Source organism: Pholcus phalangioides, unplaced genomic scaffold (assembly GCF_987345545.1).
Source record: "Pholcus phalangioides strain wild (caught in Gottingen) unplaced genomic scaffold, Ppha-v1.0 ptg000022l_1, whole genome shotgun sequence".
NCBI lineage: Eukaryota > Metazoa > Arthropoda > Arachnida > Araneae > Pholcidae > Pholcus > Pholcus phalangioides.
The window spans coordinates 33,326,824-33,334,065 of NW_028301615.1; the positions used below are offsets into that span (position 1 = coordinate 33,326,824).

Sequence of the window (7,242 nt, forward strand, 5' to 3'; positions counted from 1 at the left end):
CCCCTCCATGCTTAACAGTAGAAAGGAGACAGTCAAACACGTCCGTTAATCTGGAATAACGGTTTTTGTGTCCAATTCTCATGTTCGTGACACCATGTTCGTCGTTTCGAGGCATTGCATGGTGTCACCAATGGTTTTGGAATAGTCGCTCTACCGTGTATGTTTGCTGCATGCAGTTCACGGCGGATTGTTTTTGTCGATACACCTTCCTGTAGATGTGTGTTCATCTCAGATGTTACCTGGGATGCTGTTATCTTGCGCTTTCTGGCCACACAATCAACTTCGCATCCGAACGCTATCACTGCTACGACTAGACTGATGTGCGCGCATTATCGCCTGACATATCATTCACTTCACTTCTCCTGGCAGCTGATAACATCTGAGATGACACTCTACACTAGAGGGCGGGAGTATAAGACAGGTTCCCTCGAGTGTTGTTTTTTTCACAGGTGTACATATTATTTTGTCCAACCCCTGTATATATATATTTTTTTTTTCATTTCCATTATGCCCATATCGGTTTAGCACCAACAATCATTTTATTTTGAGATTAAAACAGATATAATTTTCGTTTTATTCAATACGTGACAGCAGAAGTCCTAGCTTAAAATGGTTTCCCGTATTCATAAGAGCAAAATATACAAATGTAAAACATTAAAAGTCCGACAGGGAATTTCCCTCCAATTTCTTTTCCCACCGGCTCCCAAATTATTTCTGCCATTATTGGTGGTTCGCGAAAATTGTCACTCGATTTCAGCTGCCGACAATGAGAAAAAGATCGAACAACAATGAACAGAACCGTGCAAAAGCACAGACTTTGTAGCCAATAGATTGCTTTATTCATTAACTCACGATTCAACACTCTCTGTAATGCCCTCTGGAAATTTTTCCTAAGATGCCTCAGTTTTTAATCGGAATTTGTGTCGGTTTTTCTCAGTAGCATGATCTAACCATGATCTCTTCATCTTAGGCTTGCACCTGCCCCGTCCGGGATTCGGAAATTTCGCCTGCCCTGAAAGTATGAGTGACTAACTGTGGGAGTGACCAAGTGATTAGGTGAGTTGTCACAGAATGAGTGTGAAATTGACTGTATGAGTGAGTGAGTGGCAATAAATGACGAAGGGGGAGTGACTGAGTGAGTGATCAAGTGAGTGACAAAATATGTGTGAGAGCGCACATCACTGTATGAGTGGGTGACCGTATGAATGACCATAAGAGTAACCTTACAAATTCATAAAGTGAGGGACAGTATTAATATGAAAGTGAGTGACCAAGTGAGTAACTGTATGAGTGGCCAAGTATGTGAGTGACTGAATAACCGTGTGAGTAACTGAATGACTGACCGTATATGGTAAAGGGCCAAGTTAGTGATTGACCAAGTGACTTTAAGACCAGTCGGAGCCCAGGCTCTGTCCCTAGTAGGATGTAAGTCTTTTATCCCGAGGAGTTGGACCACGTTGGATGACCAAGTAACTGACCATATGAGTGATGAAGTGACTGATTGACTGATTGCCCTTATGAGTGACCAAGTGAGTGACCGAGTGATTGACCACATGTGTGACCATCATGCTATCATTCATATGTTCACTCATACGGTCGCTCATATGTGGTCGGGGGCAGGCAAAATGTCACAGGGCAAATGTCCAACTCATTGGATCACTCACATGGTCACTAAAATTGTCGCTCATACCATCATTTATATGTTCATTCATGCTGTCACTCATTCTGTCAGCGCAGGTGAAATGCCGAGGGTAAATGCCCAACTAACTTGATCACTGATAGGGGAGAGGGGGGTGGGTATAGCTCAGTGGTAGAGCATTCGACTGCAGATCGACAGGTCCTTGGTTCAAATCCGAGTATCCCCTTCCAGCATCATCCTCTCCTTCAGCATTTTTTCTCAGCCACCTCGTTGGACATTTTGCTTGTTGTGGCGTTGCATTTTATTTGTATTTAATTTGCCACTCACTAGGTCGCTCATATGGTCTGGGCAGGCGAATTACCAGGGGTGAAACGTCAGAGATGAAATGTCTGGCACGAAATGTCAGGGACGAAATTTCCGAGATGAAATGTCCGAGGGCCAAATGTAACAGGGACGAAACGTACTAGGGGCGAGATGTCGGGCTCAAAGTTTCCGTTAACCTTAACGTCCGAAGCGGTATTGTGTGTCGGCTTTGATTCTATGAGCGAGATGAAATGTAATTTATATTTACTGCAATTTTTTTAAAAGAAAAAAAATCTATCAATATGTTTTGTGCAAATAAATGAATTTATTTTTCAATTGACTAAAAAGAGTGAGTAAATCCAATAATACTCCACACACAATCGGGCATTTAAAATATAGATTCGCGTGCGGGCATTTATCTATCTATCATTTCAAGTTACATGCCCGACCGCACATGTAAATTTTTTTGAGATTTATCCAGCCCTGGTCTCTTCCGGACCCATGGATATGGCTTCAAAGCTATTGCGACCACATCACAGTGCTGACAGATATTTTGAGAGATTTATCACTGAGATTGTGAACAGTATATTAACGAAACCATGCGTAGCTCTACCATAGTTTTAATTTCATCTTTTCTCCAATTTATGGTTTTTTTGAGTGTTAGTTGAATGATTTTCATTCGTGTTTACGTTATACACAGAAGCTGTTCACATTCAGGGGGTCTCCAGGGAACATTAATTCATTTTATATTGATTCCTACGGGAGAAATTTTTTTGGGTTATGTTACAATTTGTTTGTTCACCTGGTACGAACATGGGTGGTAAATCAATTGTTGGCTCTGTGTTTGTGTGTGCATCCTCAATCCATAGCCCGCGGGCCAAATGTGGCACTCGGACTGACCAAGTGAGTGACCACACGTATGTTCACTTATACCAACATTCATACGGTCGCTCATATGATCAGGGCAGGCAAAATATCACAGGGCAAATGTTCAACTCACTTGATCACTCATATGGTCACTTAATTGGTCACTCAATTGATCGCTCATATGGTCACTTGATTGGTCACTCAATGGGTCGCTCATGTGGTCACTTAATTGGTCACTCAATGGGTCGCTCATGTGGTCACTTAATTAGTCCCTCAATGGGTCGCTCATATGCTCTGGGTAGGCGAATTGTCAGGTGCGAAATTTTCAGGGCTGAAACGTCCGGAGCGAAATGTCAGTGACGAAATGTCTGGGTCAAAATGTCAGGGGCGATGATGTGGTTCGCGACCTCAAGCATAATTTCGAAAAAACCAACTAATCAGCACGTTTTCAGATCACTCAAGTGACTCGAGCCGAAGTTCTGCATCGCCTGATTGGCTCGTGTCATATTCTCAGATCACTTAAGTGTCCCGAAGCATATTTCTAGATCACTTGAGTGACCTGTGGCAAATTTACAGGTCACTAAAGTGATCCGCGGCCTATATTAACAGATTTTCACGCCATAGTTCAAGAGCGATTAAGCGACCCGTGACACATTCACAGACCACTTCAGTAACCTGCCGCGTTGTTTCAGATCACTTATTCAAGTTACCCGCACGACACGTAATCAATAAAGCGGCCCACTTTCGCCTAAAAATCGAACACCTTTGATGACTGTATTTCAGAGTTTATGTTTTGTGGGAAAAATTAGCTTTTTTTCCCAGCAAAAGTATGAACACCATTGTGATTTATCGTTGATCAATTAGTGATTTATCGTAGATCCCGTATTCAAATGTAAAAAAAAAGAAGAAAAAACAAAAGACTCATATATAATCACTGAAGATGAAAGTACATCATGTAATATACACACCAGGTTGACGTGAAGAAAACGATCATTGAATTCACAGAAAGATTCTTCAGTGATCAATGAAGGGGGGTAGACGTTTCGAGAATGTAATTATCCTCCCTTCTCTTCTTCGAATTATCATCACTCTACACACTCGCACATCTCGTACATATACACCAACCAACCAACCACTCTCTGTGTCGGTTTGATGATCTGCCAGGTTGAAATCTACGGAAATACTGTAACAAATGATTCTAAACTGCATTATGGTCCGCGCGGACGTTTCGACAACACTCGAGCTGCCAGTCGCGTGTCAAATTACGTTCCCGAGTAATACGCACGTCCTCGAATGCGCGACAGCGTGTGACAGTCCACAAAATTGATACTACTCCCGACTAACCAACCAACCAGCCGACCTACCCCTACCTACCTTCTCTTCCCCTAGATAGATAGATTGGTAGATAGATACCCAGGCATTGATTTCGAATTAAGCTTTGGTCTAAATGAACTCACGTTCGTGATATATAACTGAGTGAGTGAGAGGTAGAGAGAGACAGAATACGGGTGGTGTGATGATGATCCTTGTGCAGGAAACGTTCGTTTCGTTGGCTATTAAGGTTCGCCGTGGTTTGACGCGAGATCCAGGAAGGATTGTCGAGTGCTTCTCGATGGTCCGCCGAGAGCTGCCAAATAGCATCGAGCGCTATGACGATGACATCGGTGCCTCGGGATGCTGACAACAGGCGTGCTGGGATCATAATTACTAGACCGAGAAACATGCGCTAAGTGGCGATGGCGTCACGTCATTTGGATTTGTCTTAAACCCCCCCCCCCCCCACAACCGTTCTTTTACACACTATTATTCCGTACAAAATTTATTTACAAGCTGAAATACCCGGCATTGCCCCGGGATTTCTCCATATATTGGAAGCATTTAAGAAGTGGCAAACCGTTGTACAGAGGAAAAACATCTCTCAAGCCTGGAGTACACTATAAACGTAGTTTGATATAAGAGATCTTGCACAAAACTTGAAAATACAACGTATTGCTGTAATGTCGAGTGAATGTAACCGATACGCTTATTGGTTGCATTGTTCAAGTTTTATAAAATTATTTTTGTCAAACTTTTATAGCGTAATGCCGCCTTGAACGCTTTGTTAGAGAACCACGCAAACCAAAGTAAACATCCCAAAAGTCATTCCTGAAGGTTATGGACCATTGTTGCCCGAAAGTTATTTGCCCAACTCTCACGAACTTTTAAAGTAGCCTATCGTTCAAGTTAAGTCGTGTCCTGCTTGGTATATACAAGAATGTCCTGTAAGTGCTAGCACGGAATTTATGTCATCAACCGTCCGTCCTAAAGGTATTATTCCGCTTTAAAAAAACCTCAACAGGCGTTCTAAAATTCCCTGTACCAGTTATGAGAATAAAATACAGTGCGTGACAAAATAAAAAAATGTAAATTTTTATACGGTCCCCCTCCCCCGTCTGCTCTAACTACCAATTAAAAACTTGTTGCCCTGCCACTTCGTGTTTCTAAGTGTAATTTTCACCGAGATATTCAAATTCGAAAAACGGATGGAATTTGGGGGAAAAAACAGCTCTAAATGCGGAAAAAACATTTTATCCGCATTTAACGATGTTCTTTCCCCAAAATCTCCTCCGTACACTTAGAAACATGGATTTTTATTTTGTTGGCATCAGAAGAGGCAGGGCAACAAGTTTTTAATTGGTAGTTAGAGCAGAGGCCGGACCGTATAAAAATTTGCATTTTTTTATTTTGCCACGCACTGCATTTTACTCTCAAAACTAGTACAGGGTAATTTTTGAACGCTTTTTTGAGGATTTTTTAAAGCGGAATATAACCTTTAGGATGGACGCGGTTGATGATATAACGGCCGTGCTGGCACTTACAGGACACCCTGTATATGTTACTGTTAAAGTACGAAAACCCTCATTCTATAGAATACCTAGTTATTTCACGAAATAACTTATCGAGTCAATTAAAGTGTGAAACTCCCTTGTATTCTTTACTCTAACTCGTCATTTCATAGAATTACAATTTCAAGTGTAAAAATAAACACATTCACCTTTACCTTTGAGTAGGGGCGAAAGGTAAACGTTTTTCTTCTACCTTTCACCTTAGTAACTAAATCAAACGTTAATATAATCACTTAGTAACTAAATTAATCTGTAACATTTGTTTTGTGTGCTGTATAATTCAAATTGTTCATTTTACACTTTAATGGTCTATCATTAGTTATTTCATAGAATTACTTGTTGAAGAGTATGAATTATTGTTCTATTACGCATTAGAAAATAATTGATTCCTTCGAACTTTGGTGCTGTAGGAGGATGCTGAAAACTCCATGGACAGCTAAAAGGACTACAAAATCGGTTATCGAAGAAGTCAAGGTTGACTATTCTCTGTAGAAGCAAGAGTCATTAAACAAAAACTCTCTTACTTTGGCCATGTAATGCGCACAGAAGGCTCACTAGAAAAAATGGTAATGCTTGGAAGAATAGAGGGAACGAGAGGAAGAGGCAGACCAAGCACCAGATGGATAGAAGAGGTGTTGCAAAGCACTGGAATGAAGCTAGCACAACTGAGACATGCTGTGAATGACAGACTAGCTTGGAGAGCCATGATCTATAGAGTCACCAGGAGTCTAAATCAACACGATGGTTCCTAACAACAACAACGCGCTTTAACTGACTTGATCAATTATATCAGGAAATAACTATTTAATCTAGGAAATAACTGAGTTAAGCACTTTTACGGTAACGTATATACAAAATTTGACGGTGATCGGTCTAAAATTGCAGATTTTTATAGAGAGCGCACACACTAACATCACCATGTGCAATTCACTACTAACTACATGACAGTGCATGCACCGCCTCATACCAAAGCCTCCTAGATACTACAGGCCTAAAGCATATCTTCGTGACGTTACAACCCAGGTCCTTCCGCGTACACGTTTCGTTTTACTGAAGCATTTAAAACTCGCAACCAACATGCATTTTTTGACAATTGGAAGGAAAAATTCATGATGAATTTTCATTTTTTTGTTACAATTGTTACCTAGTATGGTACACGAAAACACTGAATATTAAATTAGTTAATTAAATATGAAAATATGTTTCAAATTCTCTGCCAACATGCATTTCTAGATGTTTTTGCTCCCAAGCAAATATTTTTGAAAAATCAGGCAATATATATTTGACTGCTCAGCGACTTTTTTTTTTTTAAATATAATATAACTTATATATAAGAATTTGTATATTTTAAAATAAAAGGATACGCACACAGGCAATGTACAAAAATGAAGAAAACACCAGTGCTATTAAAATATTTTTTATTCCCTGAACTACATTCATATTATCAATCTAATCCAAAGGGAAATTTGTTGCTGCTCCAAACATTATCAGAAAAATTTTTGTAAATGTTCAAATTTATTAATCTATGAGGGAAACTTCGAAAACACA

The 7,242-nt window shown here is 40.3% G+C and overlaps 1 non-coding gene across 1 annotated transcript; it reads left to right on the top strand.

Moving 5' to 3' along the window:
- The first annotated feature begins 1,792 nt into the window (after window positions 1-1,792).
- Window positions 1,793-1,865, top strand: TRNAC-GCA (transfer RNA cysteine (anticodon GCA)). Its single transcript has one exon. It is a non-coding gene; the product is annotated as a tRNA-Cys (tRNA).
- The last annotated feature ends 5,377 nt before the right edge of the window (window positions 1,866-7,242 follow it).